Source organism: Lissotriton helveticus, chromosome 6, assembly GCF_964261635.1.
Source record: "Lissotriton helveticus chromosome 6, aLisHel1.1, whole genome shotgun sequence".
Taxonomy (NCBI): domain Eukaryota; kingdom Metazoa; phylum Chordata; class Amphibia; order Caudata; family Salamandridae; genus Lissotriton; species Lissotriton helveticus.
In genome coordinates, this window is record NC_136067.1 from 1,640,873,247 (window position 1) to 1,640,892,347 (window position 19,101).

The 19,101-nt window shown below is 46.8% G+C and overlaps 1 protein-coding gene and 1 pseudogene across 1 annotated transcript in view; one reads left to right on the top strand and one right to left on the bottom strand.

Moving 5' to 3' along the window:
* The window catches only part of EML6 (EMAP like 6), a 928,771-nt gene that overhangs the window by 395,742 nt on the left and 513,928 nt on the right, over positions 1–19,101 (top strand). The window lies entirely within an intron of this gene.
* LOC144761426 (inactive phospholipid phosphatase 7 pseudogene) lies at positions 15,200–15,861 on the bottom strand (annotated as a pseudogene).

Sequence of the window (19,101 nt, forward strand, 5' to 3'; positions counted from 1 at the left end):
AGCTGAGGAGATGCGGGATTCCACTCCTTTATGTGAGCTGTGGCTTTACCCAGGTCCTGACGAATAAGGGCCATATCCACCCAGAACTTGCCGATTTTGCTCTCCACTGAGGCCTGGGATGAGCTGATAGCCTGCAGGATTGTAGTGAGATCGGCTCCTGGGAGGGAGTGGCCCCCGGGCGCCCACTCAACTGGGCCCGCGTCACTTGTGGTGTACTGGTCCATTTTGGTCTGGGTCTGGGTGGAAGGTGCTTTGGGGGCCCGGTCCTTCCCCATCGTGGGTGGCAGTTGGTATCTGGGTCCAACCGCCCGCAGTATATCGCAAAGTATGGTGTAGGTGGTGGTCAGAGGAGGGTTATGTGGGGCCAAGCAAGTTTAAGTCACCAGCCGTTGTTCACCCCCCTAGGCATTCCACCCCCAAGGTCCAAGAGGGGGGTTTCCATTGTCATTGACCAAGCTCCTCGAGGGTGCGGGTGGCGGCAGCAACAGTAGATGCTAGAGGGGGTTGGAAAAACAAATCGGAGCATGGAAGGGCCCCCAGCCGTGAGTCTGATCCCCTTCAGTCACAAGTTAATGGTCGTAGGGCCCTCGACCCCTCACAGTCTGGCTTCCGAGCCAACCACAGCACCGAGACCGCCCTCATCGCTGTCACCGATGACATCCGAGCCCTGATGGACAACGGAGAAACAGCGGCCCTCATCCTCCTAGACCTCTCCGCGGCATTCGACACTGTCTGCCACCGCACCCTAGTGCAGCGTCTCAGCAACATCGGAATTCAGGAGAAGGCACTGGAATGGATCGTCTCCTTCCTCGATGGAAGAACACAGAGAGTCCGTCTACCACCGTACAAGTCAGAGGCCACCAAAGTCATCTGCGGCGTCCCTCAAGGATCCTCGCTGAGCCCCACCCTCTTCAACGTCTACATGAGCCCCCTCGCGCCCATCGCACGCCAACACAACCTGAACATCATCTCCTACGCCGATGACACCCAGCTGATCCTCTCACTGACCAACGACCCCGCCGCTTCCAGAGCCAACCTTCACGAAGGGATGAAAGATGTAGCCGAGTGGATGATGACCAGCCGCCTGAAACTGAACTCAGACAAGACGGAAGTCCTCATCCTGGGCTCCTCGCCCTCCGCCTGGGACGACTCCTGGTGGCCCCCCGCCCTGGGCACCACACCCACACCGACAGACCACGCACGCAACCTGGGCTTCATCCTGGACTCCTCCCTCTCCATGACCAGACAAGTCAACGCCGTCTCCTCGTCATGCTTCAACATCCTGCGCATGCTACGAAAGATCTTCCGGTGGATCCCCACCGAGACCAGGAAGACGGTCACCCAGGCCCTCGTCACCAGCTGACTGGACTACGGCAACGCCCTCTACGCCGGAACCACCGCCAAGCTCCAGAAGAGACTCCAGCGGATCCAGAACGCCTCGGCCAGACTCATCCTCGACATCCCCCGACGCAGCCACATCTCCGGACATCTGAGAGACCTGCACTGGCTCCCCGTCAACAAGAGAATCACCTTCCGTCTCCTCACCCACGCACACAAAGCCCTACACGACCAAGGCCCGAGCTACCTCAACAACCGCATCAACTTCTACGCTCCCAAACGCCACCTCCGATCAGCCAGTCACGCCCTCGCCGCCGTCCCCCGCATCCGAAGAACGACAACAGGAGGAAGGTCCTTCTCCCACCTGGCCGCCAAGACCTGGAACTCCCTCCCGACCGACCTGTGCCTGACCCAAGACCACCTTTCCTTCAGGAAGAAGCTCAAGACCTGGCTGTTCGAGCAGTAGCAGCACCCCCCCCCTCCCAAGCGCCTTGAGACCCTCCGGGTAAGTAGTGCGCTCTATAAATGTCCATGATTGATTGATTGATCGATAGGGCCAGTTCCAAGGAGTCGTGGGGCTGCTGCATGGGTGGGATCCAGAAGGGGGGGGTAACCCCAGGATTCAGAGCTCAGCCAGGTGCAGCAGCTCAACAGAGGTTTTGTGCAGTCTTTCCGCCCACGTTGGTTAACCCAGGGCCCAGCTCACCTCCCCAACAGTCCAGGAGATCTCAGCTTCGTGTCTGTTAGATGTACTTCCAGCCCCAATAGTGTTCACCCAGGCCTCGGTCAGCATGGATCCTCCAATATGGTAGTTCTGCTGCATGGGGGGGCCCAGCTTAGTTCACGCTTCTCAGAGCCAGTCCCGTTTCCGGGTGCTATGACTGCGCGATGCACTAGGCCCCAGGTTAGGTCAGAGCTGCGGCCGTAACCTTGCATGGGAGGGGCCTCCTGCTGACTGTGTCCAAGAAGTGCTGCAGGTGCCTCTTAGGCCTCACCAACCGGTCGGTTCCATCACCAGCAGGACGTCAGTGCGGATGGCGTGGGAGCGGAGCCAAACAGTCTGCCAAGGCTCCCAGTTTACGGGGGGGGGGAGGGGGAGAAGAAGGCGCCTGTGGAGCGTGGGGCGGGCTGGAGGGTCGCTTGTCGCCGGTTCGGCCTCCCCCTCCAGGCTGCGCAATGTGGGTCTCAGGACCTTGAGGGACTCACCGATGTCATCTGGTGGTCTCACGGCTGCTCCCACACCAGTAGTTGGGTCCGTCCAGGCAGCCTCTCCGCGGCCCAGGGCTCCGGTCGCACCCCACCCCCGGCAGCTCCGGCTGGGTCAGGAAGGCCACAACAGGGCAGGTGGTTGAGTCGGGATCCTGCCAGGCCTGTGTCCACCCGATCACTCCGGAGGGCGGTCAGTAGGTTGTCTGGACGCCGGGTTCAGGGGGGCCTGTACCCACTCCACGCAGATTCGGCCTGGGAAACAACAGATAAATGCCACAATCCCCGCACTTAGGCCGTGTCGGGTTTCAGGCCTCCTCAGCAACTCCCGGCTCATCTATGGTTCTGTGGCGGGACCAATTGAGGCGACATGGGTGGCCTCCGATGACTGCCCGAGCTAGTATGCCGGGCCCCAGGCGCCCGCCGGCACCAGGCCGGATGTGCACCGTGCTCCGATGGAGGCCCTTGATGAGATCTGGCACCAGGAGGCGGGTGCGCAGCAGTGGCAGGCCTCTGCCAGAGCCTCGGCACCAGCAAGCTTGCAAGGCGAGTGTTTCAGAGATTCCAGGTGCTGCAGGTTAGTGGCACAGCCTTCACAGCTCATCTGTAGCTTATGGGGCATAACTATACCTGCTGTTGGCTGTGGATTGTGGAGCGGAGGGGTCCAGAGCACTCTTAGAGTGCAACCGCCATCTTGACACTCCTGGCAACGCCCCCTTCCTTACAAAATTAATAACTAAACAGAGATAATGTGGATACAACTTCCAGGAAGAATGCATAATCACAATTACAAAATATGCATGAAACGGACCTTGAAACCTATACAGAAAACACAAGGGCAAATGTAAGCACACAGTTGAACTGTATAAAATGAACAATAAACCAAACCCAAACCCAAAGAGCACTTAACTGAGAACGAAAAGTGTGCTTTCATACCATGGTACTAAACATTAACAAAATCCATCACATCATGTAATCATTGTACTTGTGTGGAACACACTTTTTCAGCCTTGAAGTTGGGCGACCCGCCGGAGCACAGACAGACTTCACGGAACCTTGAGGCAAATCCATCCCCATTCTTTCACACACAAACTTAGCCTTGGATTTGGGTACCACCACCAATTTGCTTTTGTTCCACACTTTCCCGTTTTCCAAAACCACAACCTGTTCCATTACTTCCTTTACACAAAATGGAGAGGAAAACCTTGACTGTCCCTTATGAACATGCCTGGGATTTACTATCCTCACTAAATCATCCACTTGAACTTTGAATTCCCTAAGCTTGTTCCCCTTGCAAGCATACCTCTCTTGAATGCTTTTTCGCACATCCAGAGCACCACACATCTTCTCCATGTCCAACTCTTTTCTATTCATCCATACCCTGTTCTATTGTGAACTCGCCATTCTGCCTCTCAACGGAGAAAAAGAAGTTACACCAGTACTAGCATGTGGGGTGGTTCTAATAGCCCATAGCATGTCCATTATGGCATCTTCCCAATTTATGCCATTGACTAAGGCTAACTGAAGCTGAAACTGCCGGGATGGTACAGTGATGGGCTTGTATATTTGATGCCACAACACTCCAAAAAACTACTAATTTCACTCCACACTAATTGACTGCCGTTGTTGGTCACTGATGCTCCTGGGAAACCCTCTCTCATGAACTTGTCCTGAAAGAATTGAATGACAGCTCTAGAACTGACACTGTTGACAAATTTTAATTCAGTCCACTGAAACAAAAAGTCAATCAACACCAACGCATATTTTGGTGAACTACCTAACGCCCTGAAAGGACCAGACACAACAAATGCCAACTTGTGCCAAGGTATCCCATTACTGACAACAGGAACAATAGGAGATGGTACAGTAACCTGTATTTTATCGTTCAAAACACATGCACCACATTCTCACACACATTGTTCCACAGCCCTGTCCATTTCTGGCCACCAGAAATCCTCTCTCACATGGCGTTTCATGGCATGCATCACCATATAAACTTCATGTGCTAATTCCAGCACTCTCTACCTCTTTTCCCTCGGAACCACTAACCGTTCACACCTCAATAAGACACCATTAACAATGGACAATTTGTCTGCATTCCTTCAATATGGAATCAAATCCTCCATCATATCTCATGCCCTAGGCCTGCCGTTCATAACACACTTAATCACCTTGTGCACCTCTTCATCTGCAGCTTGCCATTCTTTTTCACTCAGCACCCCTGAGGTAAATACACTCACTGCACACTCAAATTCCACATCCTCATCATCACCTTTGTCATTGTTCTCATTCTCAACTACAGGTACCCTTGAAAGACAGTCTACTTCTCCCGTCGTATGTTGACTTACCTGACCCCCTCCTGCCCCCACTCCACTGCCCCTACTCTGCCTCCCCACCGCTCTTACCTGTACCGGCTGCTACTGGTTACAATAGTAGTAATTAAACTCGGACGTTTACATCGGTGGATGTGTGTAGAAGTTATGGACAATGTGATGCATGGCTAAACACTTATAATGTCCCAAAGGCAATCACATGGATAAAAGACATTATCATTTACAATACCAATAGTTCTAAGTTTTGCAAGACCTATTGCATTGCAAATGCTTGTTTTCTGTACTGATAATGTATTTGGCGCGGAGCCTCCACAAATACAAATTTGGCATTTTTATGTTCTGAGACTCCGCAATAGTACAGATACTACTCGTAAATCCCTTTGTGAATAGCAAACAATCATAAACTTACACAAAGTAATATAAATGTGTAGACAAGGGAGGCATACCTGTCAGCTCCCACCAGCCCCTCAAGTGCCACAATTCTAAATAGGAAATTCTAGATTTCAAACAGAATGACAAAGAATAAACCCAACATTAAACAGCGTGCTTTCTAAGTGTGTAGTCTAGAATACTCTAGGTGGTAGAAAGTGTATTTTAAGATGAGTAACGTACGCATTTACTTTATGCATTATGCCATTACTGATAGACGGCTTTAATATCGCCAACTTCATATTGGAGACATGGTGTACATGACAATCAAAATGACAAATATGACAAGATGAAAATGTACATGTATTGATTGTGATATTCTCACTCACTCAAAAGTACTTTATTAGATTATTTAAAAACAATCATAAAAGCTGCACAAGCATCAGTAGCACTTGTCATTAAGAACATGAATATACCGGAGGTGAGGCCAGCGTAGGTGCTAGTAAGCACTAGTCATCAGAGACAAGTCTTGGTCTGTGTTTGCGCCCTAGCATCTTGATAGGTCGATCTGCCCGAAAATTCAAGAGGGTTTCCAACCAAGTGCTGTAGTAGTACAGAACTCAACAGCAATGGTAAAATGTCAGCCGGCACCTTATCACCCACACACGTAGTGGGGCTTTGAGTTTTAGAGTTCCTCACTCTATTAAGAAGATTAGAAATGCCACTAGACCGCTCCATGGCTAGCCTAGGCATGAAACATATTGACCCGTTATGTAGACCATAGCTCAAGAGTTGGTCTATGATTGACCGATATACACTCTAACTTGCAGAGACAAGGGATCATTATATCCTAAGTTTCTCTGTCTTCTTTTTAAGCTCAACATCAACCAGGGATTTCACATTAAATATTTTGGCAGCATCTGGTTGACAGTTGATTTTATTTCCACACCATTCACCTATCTTGTCAGATTGTAGGACACACCATTCTTTGTCCTATGGTGCTCGATCAATGTATTTATTAAAAGATCTCAGACAATGAGCCCTCTTGTGGGGCCTACCAGGAATTGCAGTGCCGTCCTGGCAAGAAGCATGTCACCTTCCGGTGAGTGAGGGCAACTATTCTAACAAGCATTTACATTGCAATGGTTTTGCCTTTGTTAAAGTTAGAGCTATTGGCATTGCTCTTGACATTATTTTTATTTGTTTTTTTAACATAAATAAATGGCAATGGCATTGTCATTTACAAAAGCAGGGCACAGGGAAGGGGGGCGAGGAGAGACTAAGGAGAGCTGCGGGCTCAGGGAAGGGGGGGCGAGGAGAGACGAAGGAGAGCTGCGGGCTCAGGGAAGCGGGGCGAGGAGAGACGAAGGAGAGCTGTGGGCTGTTGTAATGCTTGCATGGATGAGTTGGTGGATGCATGGATGGGTGCATGCATGGATGGGTGTATGGATGGGTGTATGGATAGATGCATGGATGGGTGGATGGATAGATGCAGCTTGACTTGTTGACCGGTTAATCTATCTAACACTAATATGACTATACTCAGAAGTTTCACAGTCCTCGAGCCATGGATAAAGATAGCACTACCTAGGGCCATTAGCAATTAAACCAACTACCTTGAATTCTGAGAAATAATCATTTGTCGGAAACGTGTTGCCTTATAACGGAAGTGGCGGGGGGGGGGGGTTCAATCATTTTGCAATTACAAAACACAAATTCATTTATTGATCTCTGGGGCAACGCAGCACAGGAGAAAGGCGGCAAGACCGGCAAATAATAAAATTTAAATGGTGTTTTGGAACAACAGCAGGAAAGTGTGTCATTAATCCGAGAAGTCTGTTCCAGAGCTAAAGTTTTTAAACAGAGGAATAACACGGAAGTTAAATGAATTCTGAGCTAAGCGGGCTAACAACAACAACGGTGGCAGTCATAAATGCCTAAGTAATGCAACCACAAAAAATTGTATTTATATAAAAGTTGGGTTGTTCGTTAGCTTTTCTGTGGGTCAGCCAGACATAAATTTGCGCCTGATTCATTTAATCAGTTCAGTCTCTGTGGGTGGTGTCTATTAGCAGATAAGCAATTAGTATTCCAGGTGCATTCTACCCCTTCTGGTGCAATTAAATCTGCTTTTCACATGGCACGATAAATGACGTAGCGCATGCAGAAATCAACTCGAAAGACAGCTTCTGAAACTATTTTGAAAACCTAACGGACCTCAAAACTTTGATCTTAAATCTCAGCAGCCTTCAAACTGAATGCATGCAACAATACAAAGTACCATAACGAGCACTTGGTCAAAATGAGTAGTCGCTGAAAAGAGGCACAATGTTGCTGAAAATGAATGTACCTTTTGATAATAGGGGATAGAGCATCCATCTAAACAGTAGGGGCTATAAGAAATAATGAGTGAATGTTGAACCTATTATTTCCAATGCTTTGTAGATATTTGTGTATGTTGACTGTATTTGTTTGTAAATAGTGTAATATCTATATATATATATATATTTCATACTCGTTACCCTCTCAACGACGCGCCCACAATCCAGAGCCATCAAACAGGAGGAAAAACGGAAGACCCAAGATGCAAGTGAGTTCTTTTATTGCTTAGTACGCCACGGCAGCATAACGTTTCAGCCTACACAGAGGCCTTGGTCACAATATGTTTATTATATATATATATATATATATATATATATATATATATATATATATGTATATATATATATATATATATATATATATAAAGTGAAGTTAAAAATTAATATACAAAATATTTGAAAATAAAATATAATTTCAAAAAAGGAAGACATATACGGTGAATATAATTGATTTATTGAGGTAATGGCTGGTAACTGACATATTAGAATTGTAGAGATTTATTCTAGAATAAGAAATAGGGTCTGATAGTTAACTTATAAACCTGTTTGGGCATTTTTGCATTGAATTGGTCCCACAGCATCATATTTTTGCTTGTGAAAATGAATGTACCTAGCAACAGTCACTCTCACGTGAAAAAATACCTTCACTAGCGTTACCTGATCTGTGCTAACAAGTACCTGGTGAATCAGTCAACCGCTACAGCGTTTATAACGACCCCTAAAATCAGGAACCACACTTTGCACAAATAAAGCAAATGTCTGCCCTTCTATAAGACTTGTTTCACTTTTAAAAGAGTGATATGTCTCAAGTAAAATAACATGCCCTTATAATTGGACCAACTCGAGATATCAATAAGGTACCTGACAAACACAAAAAAGGTAGCTGCCATCCCGTCATGTTAATACGTACAATAGCTACTCTGATTGAATGGGAAATAACCCCAACCGGTGGCAGTAAATAAGAGGCCACTAATAGCAACAACACTTTCCACGCCCATCCGCCCCTTCTGAAACAGTTACAGAAATGGCAGTGCATTGCCAGTGGGGCTCCCTCAACTCCCTCAGAGGTATCCGGTATCCTCCACTCCTTGCTGCCGTCATCACTACAGTGATACTCCGTCTGCCCCTTACACCACTGGCAGCCTCCACCTTCAATGTTCTGCACAATACTCCACGAAGGGTATAGCTTCCCTCGATCACTTTATTTGTGGGCTGTTAGACGTCATTCATAACTGCAGCCATTGCACCCCAAACCCCAATAGACGTGTGACTGTCCCTGTAGCCTCATTCACTCAATACCTATCCTACCACCGTAACTGGCTACACCTCATTCATTTACACCATGGACCCTCCACCTCCCATGACGACGAGGAGGCTCTCCGCAGTATTCAGTCACCCCCTCCGTTAATACACCCACCCCCTCACCATGATTGCGGCTCGTTCTCTCCTCCGGTCTCTACCTCCTCCTGTCACTTCCTCTCCTCCCAAGGAGTTGAACATCCAGGTCGGCGGGCAGCACGCGACCTGACGCCTAGGAAGGCGGGGTCGTGGTGGAGTGGAGTGGTTAATAGACAATGGGGCGTGGACTTCTAATGGATAACCAGGAAGAGTAGCTGTGTAGACAGAGGGAAAAGACTACGAAAGAGGGTGTCATCTTAAAGTGGGACCGCTTATTGTGAAAGTGTGGGAGTTAGAGGGAGGAGTCGTGGGGCGCAATGAGGCTAGCAGATTGCGCGTCACCTGAATTATCATGTCACAGTGATCACAGAGAAATAGCGTCAGTCCTAGGAGTAGGAGCAAGTCTGAACTTGCTCAAATTTTTCACTCGAGCCTCTCTGGGCTCGCAAAAGGAATATGGGCTGGAGCCTCTCGGGGCTCTGAAGGACAAGGAACCGGCACTGCGGAGCGTCTCGGGCCTTAAATGAAGAAAATGCCCCCAGAGCCTCTCGGGCTCTCAATCGACAAAAGTGCGGCTTTCTGGGGCAGTGGGGCCCCTCACGGGGGACCCGCGAACACGTGGGCGTCTTTGTTTGGAGTCCCCCCTCTGGGGGGACTCGAGATGCCTGTAGTGCCCCCTTGAAGCCCTCGTGGCTTCACAATGGCAATGAGCGCGAGCTCGCGCTACGGGGGGGGGCGGACACCGACAATGTGTCCCGGCGCCCCTCCCTCTCCTTCTGCCCCACTCACCGGGTGTCTCGCGGCGGCTCTGCTCCTTCTCCCGGGGCTCTCCCTTCGCTCGGGAGCCTCGGCAGGGCACGGCAGGCTGCTTCCTGCTTCTTCGGTCCTCCCAGCAGCCAATCACCGCGCAGGTCGCCCGGTGAGCCTCCCGCTGCCTAAACCAATGGCAGCGCGGCTCCCGGGTGACGTCAGCGGTTGCTCCTTTGGCGTCTCCTCTGACCTGGGGCTGAGGCGGTGATGCGGGACTGAAGAGGGGTGGGCTCCCTCGATTAAAATAAATAAAATATCCAAACGGAGTCGGCACACGCAACCACGGGCAAATAAAGGCGGCAAATGAGCGGGGTGGCACCCGCGCCGCTTGGTCACCACACGGGGTGAAGGTACACCAAGCGCTAGCAGCGAGGAGAAAGCGCTCTCAAGCGCTCAACGGAGAGTGCAACCACGCCACGGAGAGTGAAACCACGCCCATGGAAAAAATCTCGGGAACACCCCCGAATCTGGTCCGAGATTGACGGACAGAGCCTTCTCCCAATGGCTAGCCTCCATTTATGGAGCTAGCCAATGGGAGGAGGGGGCGGATACCCGACCCCACAGAGAAAAACATAAGATTTTGCTAGCGCCTGCGTACTTCGTACGCATTGGCTAGGCAAAACCTAAAAAGCATGTGCTTCTCAGGGTACCAGCTAGGGATAATTTCTCTGGCACTGAATCACCTCGGAACAGTAAACTAATTTTGACTTATATTAAAAAAAGCACAACAGTAAAAAAGGAAATATCAGTCAACGAATTTCGTTAACATAGAGCGTATTTCAAGAAATTCCCAACAACCAAAGGATTCGCAAGCATACACAGACAATATAGAGCAGGCTTCTATTGGTGAAAACCATAAAACTTAAGAACAGGTCTTAAAAACTTTTTCGCTTGAAATTCATAGTATTTACAAATAAAATATGTAATGAAACAAAGATTGGAAATGGACAGGCTATAATGGATTAATTATTATATTGTCCCTGAGGAAAGCAAAGCAGGTATCTAATGGTCCCAGCCAAAATGTAGCTAGAGAGCTCTTTCCCTAGCGTTGGCCATTCATATTAAGTATGGTTCAAGATAAAGTGTTGTTTGAATGACTGCGTAATTATGCAGCAGAGGTTTCCTTAGTTACTCTTGTTCCCTATATGACACTCTATGGCTCCTGAAAGGTTTTTTTTCTTTGGGAATATCCGCTTTGGTCAATGAGTCAGGAGAGGTAAACAATTTATTCCGGCCTATGGCTTTCGAAAATGATTGCACATAATTGAGCCAAGTGATATAAATACTCTTCTCACCGTTCAGAAAATCTGAGATGATCTCCTGATTAAGGGTTGTATGTTTATTAGACCAAACAGAGATACAGAGCAATAATGGTGTAACCTAAATTGAGTCAGAAACATAGTCCAAGCCCAATTCCACATGTAAAAAAGATGCAGCGTCGATGGGGAAGGCTGAGCAAACGCCGGTAGAATAGTTTCTACTCCGCCTGAACCTTGGTGGCATCCTGATAATACCAAATTCAGAGCTGTACGTTAAAACATGTAAGAACTTCCGCATGTAAACCTCCATGAGCGCCTTGATTGGCTTATTGCCTACTCTTTTGACGAAATCGAACAGGGCCCCTATCTAATGGTTAAAGCATAACACTGGTTCACTACACAAGTTAGCCATGAACTGTTAGAATCAATAATATTTCCAAGATAGGGTAAATTAGTAACCTGCTCTATTTCCTTACCATTGATCCAAAATAACTGTTTTAACAGCTTTCAAAGTACATATCATAAACTTTGTTTTAGAGATGCTGGTTTCCAAGTCTAAGTTGTCCATGAAGCCACAAAGCTGTTAATTAAGGTCCTCAAACCTTCAGGGGTACGAGACATAAGAACAAAATTGTCTGCATAAAGTGGAGCTGGTACTGTAGTAGACTCCATCTTCGACAGATGTTTCCTGGGGGTTTGCAGAATAGCATGTAAACTATTTATGTGCAGGAGAAACAGAATGGGCGCTAGGACACAGCCTTGGCGAACACCACACCGTAAGATGAAAAAATCAGTACATTCTCCTTCAGGCTTATAACTTACAGTAGCACTCACTCCACAGTTCAGGGCCCGCAAGAAGACTACCAAGCTATCGTCAAATCCTGACTCTGAAAGGGTTGTCATAGTTGGCAGCGATTGACTCTATCGAAGGTACTGCTTAGGTCCATTATGGAGAGAAGCAGTGCCCCCCCCTTAACAGTTTTGTATTTATTAACCGCATGCGTGCGGTCGATATTCTGCTGCTGCGCTGACTTTTTAAAAAACCCATTATTCATGACGAGCTGGGCTCGTCATGAGCGTGCGAGGAGGCTACCTCATGACGAGCCCAGCTCGTCATGAGCGTCGAAGGGGTTAATGATCAGGTAGAGGCTGATGCATTGTTCTACTGTGCTGAGGCCCTCTCTGAACTTTATTACAAGAACAAATCACATGGTTAAGGCAAGTCTTTTTCTCAATCCTGTTAAGAACAATATGCACAATGATTTTGATTGTGGAATCTAACAAAGAAATGTATCTTGCCTGCACCCTTTTTTATAGACCTGAATTATCACTGCAGTACGGCAGGAGTTGGAAAGCCTGCTGGGTATGGCACTATTGACCACATTGGTAATGACAGGTGCCCAAAACCCAATGTTCTCCTTATAGAGATCCACTGCAGCACAATCCGGTCTGGTCATCTTCCTTGATGGACTGGCAATAATGGCCTCGCACACCTGTTGGATCAAATCTGATATAAAAAGGAATGGAGATAGATGGCTGACCATGGTTGCAAGCTACATTGTCCGAGTATAAATGGCTTTAAAATGCTTAATCCAGCACTCAGCACTGTTGTTAGTCCACTGTCACTTCAGTCAAAGGGAATGCTCATAATGTAACGAAGGGTGATTTTTGACCGATTAATGATTTTCCAAAAGCCACTGATATACTTTGTCTCAATACTGAAACTAGCTTGTCCCAACATTTCATGTGTAATATCCCATTTTCTAACATGAATAGATTTTTAATGTGCAGTTAAACAGCTAACCAGTGGGATCCTATCCCCAGGGATAGATTGAATGGCTACTCGTAGTCGCCTGTTAGCCTCCTTGCATTCCTCGTTAAACTAACCCAGATTAGAGTTGTTGCCCACAGATACTGGACATGATATGGTAATTTTAATACTAGCATTCAAAAAACAGATTCTAAGACTACAGCATCACTGAGCTGATCAAGCGACAGGAGGTACTCCATTAGTATGGACATTTTTTATTTAATCATAGTACTGCAGATTTTGGAGGAATCTATATCTCGCCACCTGATCCTTAACCAACGATCCCATAAAGAGATACCAGTTTCCCCAATTAAAGTAGGGAATTTGAGCAGTCAATGGGAGGGCAAGCAAAAGCTCAAGGGGATTGTGTTTACTGAAAGCACTAGTGGGGATGTCTATTGGGACAGCTAACCTGGCCATAGAGGGAGAAACAAAGATATAGTCAATGGTCGTGCCTCTGCATCTACCAGTAAAGGTGGGAATATTAGCAAGATCAGTGGGTCCCAATAGTTCCATTGAAATCACCAAACCCAAGTCAAGGATATGCTTATAAAGCCTATCCCCCCTAGTCCTGGTAGACTTGAAATGGTTAAAGCACAGTATGATTGCACCCCAATTTAGCATTCAAATCTCCCCCAATTCTAATATTAAAACATTTAAACATTAGAAAAGACCTTCTTCGGGGGCACTGCACGATATAGAACAGATCATCAATGTTACAAGTGCTGCAAGAGGGACCTACAGCATTATAAAAGTTGTAACACAAAAATTAAAGTTATTGGAGTGTACTGACCTAATAATCTGAATCCCAGTATGCTTAACCGGCACGGGGAACATTTTAAGACTACATGTGGTACGGAGAGAGATAGTTAAACCCCCACTAGATCTCCTCTGTTGGCTTTTAGTGGAGGAACTCGAAAGCTCTGATAACCATCCCACATAAGTTGTTCTGTACACCAAGTTTTTTCAAATATAATCAGGTCAAACGTTTTAACGTAGTTAAGCCAATCCTCGTCGCTCAGCTTCGACGACAACCCTGACACGTTCCAGCACATCAGTTTCAACAGAGATCCTAAAAGGTCTCCTCCATCAGGACTAGGGGAAATGTTAAGAGCTTGTGATATTCATAAATAATGTTGACATAGTCCTGTGTGTTAGATGTAGCTTAGGGTTAGGGGAGAATGAGCTTGTCCTCCAGGGGAATAAAGCAAATTATGAACATTTTGACATGCATTGAACTTCGAAAAGTTAAAAACCTTACTTAACAAAGTGTAATATCTTCATGTTATGTTTATTGTGTTCCCTTTTACTTTGTAACTAGATGCTCAGCCAGTGTGAGTGTTCTGTGTGGAATGTTGGAGTGATGGACATGAGTGGAATGCTTGGGTGCCTGGTGTGAGTGAGACAGTTGGCAGATGGGCTGAGTTGCTAGCAATAAATAATTTAAAGACACTACTTGGCTACGTCTGCTGTGCCATCTCTACGCATGGAACCTGCTTATTACACAAAGGTCTTTACTAAAGTGTAAATCTATAGCAAGGCCGGTCATGCCTTTTATTTCACCTGACGCTTTCCCTGTAGGCTGTAAGCCTTGGAGGTTGGTTTCGAAAGCCCATGGCCGCCCCTGGTGACAGAATGAGCGAGAGACTGGATGGAAAGAGAACAAGCATTTACAATGCAATGGTTTTGCCTTTGTTAAAGTTAGAGCTATTGGCATTGCTCTTGACATTATTTTTATTTATGTTTTTTTTAAACATAAATAAATGGCATTGTCATTTACAATGCCAATAGCTTATTCTCTTGCAAATGACACACACAAACACCCACAGATACGATCCCCAACACGTGTGTGGTAAAAAACGAAGACCTTCCAGCCTCAAGTTTATTCGAACATAACAGGATAGTGAAACGAATACTTTCCGAATGCTCTGTGAAACTGCAAATCCTAAATGAACTCCAAGTTGCGTTTACAGCCCTTGCCATGTCTTTGCGCCATGTTGACTCAGACATTGACAATTCTGTACATTAACACTAAAGTGTTCAGTCCCAGGTTATACTGCACAGACAAAAACAAACACTACTAACAACAATGAGAAACTCCCAAGATTGTTTCGAGAAAACAAAATATATTTTAGTTGGTCAATAATTCAAAGTTAACTGCCAAGAGTCTAACGTTCCGCCCAAAGTACCAGAGTAGAATGAAAGCTAAAGTGAAGCCCAGAACTGGAAAACAGGTGTCACAAGTGAAACGGAATCTCTTGCCAACCAGAAGCATGGTCCCCTAGGGCTGAATCATCAGCACTCAGCAGAGAAGGAAGCCAACTTACCCATGAAGAGGTTCAGGAGCACCTCCTGCCCAGCCAGCGTGCTGCTCCTCCACAGGCAGATGATGACACCCCCCAGCCAGGGGATTCCGTGCCCGGTGACCCCGAGGAGTTTGACCATAGAGCGGGCACTGCCCCAAGATGAAGCACTGCTGGCGCACACCCCTATCCTCTTGGACATGCAGATGTCGATGGCCAACATGGAGTTCAAGGCGATGCCCTTGAAGGAAGGGTTCAGTTGTATGCAGTCCTCCTCGGGCAGCTGCTGGGACTGCCGGCGGTCTTTGCTGGTGCCCTCATTGGGCGATGCGAACTGAGAAAACTGCGCGCTCTGCTTCCTGCTCGAACCCCGGTTCTCTGGGTTCCCTCGCAAGGGCTGGTTCAAAGACATAAACTCTGGTCTGTTCAGGACATTGTTCCGGTCCCTGGCTCGAGATCTGCTCTGAGGGGCAGGCATGGCAAGCTGTGCCGTCCCAAACCTGCTGTGTTAAAAAAATAATAACAGAGAAATGCTATATCTATTTTCTTTAAAGTATTTCCTTTACAGTTAAACAAGCGACGCTGAAATATATTTCTTTTTGAGCCTTCATATATCTGGAATGCCTGCTGCAGCCCCAGCTCCTGCTGCTTGCAACAGACTCGAACAGATAAATATAGAGTGAAAGGTATGTCCATGCTGTTTACGTTCCTCTCCCACCAAGCTTGAGGAGACTGTGGCTGGCCCCGCCGTCCACCAATCAGGCTCTGACAGGACTGCCAAATAGCCAATGGTCACCGCGCAAAGGTAGAGCCGTGCAGGATGAGGAGGTTTGGTGGGCTCGGCTCTGGGTTATTTAAACCTCGTCTCTGGCTCAGTCCCGATGGGCATGAGTGACGGATGACGGGGATTGTAGTTTCAAAGCAGGCCTCCTTCCCGTCCCTCTTAATCCCGTCCCCTGCAGCTGCTGCCGGCCCCCTTCTGGGATCTAAATCAAGTGTCGTGTGTCCCAAGACAGCGAGGAGGGCCGGTTGAGTGAGGTCAGCACACAGCCGCTCCCGACTCTGGTTACATCACATGTGCCAACTGCAGCTCTTTTGGAAGGACCCTTCTCACTCGAGCGCCCACCCCCTTCGCCAACAACATGCAGAGCAGACTATAACCGGGGGCCAGTCCTGTGCAGACCCCGCTCTTACCAGCAGGCGGGCCATTTTCACGGTAGAATCTGCGTGGGAATAAAAGTTCCACAGCTGTCAAATGGGCAATTACGCGTGCAATACTTTTAACCAGGTTCAGTCTTTTAACCGGCGTCACTGTGCAACACGTCATTTAGAATTTAGTATAACTGGTTGGGATTTTAACCTGATCAGTGACACAATATCCTTGACAAAACTAATGTGCCAGAATTATTCATCACCACAATATCGTATTCCTATAATGGAACGGGAACCGGGATGGGGCGGGAACGGGAGCCGAGGCAGCGGTAGGGGGGCGGGAACGGGGCCGGGGAGACACGGAGAGCGAGGCAGCGGTAGGGGGGCGGGAATGGGGTCCGGAGACAGGGAGAGGGGGTGGGAACCGACAAAAAAAAAAAGCAAGCACTCACCTGGACTTCTTCCGGGTGCCTTCAATGCCGGACCAGATTCGGGGGCGTTCTCGGCTTTCGGCTGACGTCGCGTGACGTCGGCAAAAGCCAAAGAATCTCGGGAACGCCCCCGAATCTGGTCCGGCATTGACGGACAGGCCCCTCGTCCAATGGCTAGGCTCCATTTATGGAGCCAGCCAATGAATGACGAGGGCCGACCCAAAGCCACACTACAGTTCTCATCAGGTTTTCGCCTGCGCGAAAAAGATGCGCAGAGCGCATCTTTTCGCCAGGCAAAACCTAAAAATTGCTTGATGAGACGAAGGTAGCGTAGCAGGTTTCAGCATTTTTGCCATGGCTGTGTTTAGTTCCCTAGCCCGGCCTTGATCTATAGATTGACTGAAATTGGTAGTGCTTTTACTCTGTCCATCTCCGTTTGCTGCTGAAAAGTTTTGCTTCATGTATTCACCAATGCCTTTTGATATGTCGTAGTGTGTAATTCCCTTTCAAAGCCAGCTATTCAGGCTATCAATCATTAAAGTAAATATGGTTTCTTATAGTCCGAGAATTATGCCCCAGGGGGTAACTATCTGCTCCTCCACCATAGTGCTTTGGGCTGTTGAAACTGTGTGTTCTGCTTGCCCCCCCCGAGGCATTTCTGCAGCTGCATTGCAACAATACTGCTAGTACAAGTGTGGATTACATTGAAGTCATTGAGACAGCCCACCACCTTCCCTAATAACCTTAGGTCTTGCAACACATTACAGTATTTACTGTTTTGCTATTTCCAGCTGCTGAATAGCTTCTGTGTGTAGGAGGTGTTTTATGTGTGCAATAAATGCCTTTTAAATGAGATTTGTTCAGTGAGTTTCAGCATGTAAGGAGCCGCCAATGACCTCTCAATTAAGTGCAAGTAATAAACACATCAAATTGACCCGTTCCGACCTGGCCATTGTACACACATTAGATTTTATTGTACTTTAATAACAATTGCTGGAAAATAAAAACTAGAATACGTTCAGCAGACTGGAAAAGCTCTTGTATGGGAGCACCTGCTATAAATAAATTGTATTCGCAACTCCCCCCGAGCTCCTCCCACCTTCACCATCGTAAACATGGAGTGGGCAGGCATTGTTTTGGGTGAATGGTAGTTTTCTGAAGGGGGTGGGGCTGTTTTTAAGATTTTAGAACCACTAATGGCTTTCGAAGTAGAAGATCCTTAAAGCAAACACATTGCCATGTACATTTTTCTGTTTGTTTATTTGCTTTAGTGCAACTTTACGTGTTTTGCGGAATCTTTGAGATGATGCACACACAAAGATGTGGAAATTGGTGATTCTCTGGGGATTTCAATTTTTGCAAGGTGTAGAATCAAACCCTGCCTGCAGTGGCTCACAGTCTCAAGGATCTTAAGCAGACTCTTCTACAGAAATCCCTGAGATTTAGCAAGTGTTTTCACAATTAATATGGCTAAAGTTAATCAAACGATTTCAGTCAATTATCTTTATTCGATTGTTAAAAATCATAAAAGAACAAACATTAATACATGACAACATTTCATCAGAACACGTAATAATACAGATCAATATTTTGTTAAAAACCCTAAACTCTCAATGTACAAAATAAGTTATGCATAAATATTAAAAGTATTAAAATCAGTAAGATATAAAAGAGTAATCATTAATCTGGAACAAGGTGCATGTTTCTAGAACGGTGCTTATTTATGCGGGCGCCTGCAACCAAAAAACTAGCAACATAAAATGCTACTTTTAAATTAGGAAGGAGTTGCAGGAACATCATAGCTAGCTTTACCTGCGTAAAACCCAGATTGCACAGTATAGGAAGCAAGTATTTTTTCCTGATCTCAGTATAATGGCCGCAGAACAAGATAAAATGAGTCGTATTCCTGGGTAGAAAAGTGGTCACAATCACATGGTTCGGCATTTTCAGGTCTAATCCATGTTTTAAAATTACCCAGAATGAAGGGAATCAGGTCAAGACGAAATCTCGTTAGAAGGAAACGGTGGTATGGTTTAGTTACCAAAAAAAGATATGGTTCCATACCTGGGACAGATGTTAACGTGCAATGTTTCCTAACCGTAGATTTATTTAACTCTGTGGCTTCCCTCTCCAAAACATAAAAATTAGTCAGGATATTTTTAACTATTTTTGTATCTTCATGGTTTATCAAATGTGGAGATGAAAAAAGTTCAGGTCGGCCAGCTAAAGTTAACTGAGTCTGAACGTATTTTAGCCACGGAATGTTCTGAGCTCTATCCAGGGCTAAACAATCTTTTAAGATAATATGATT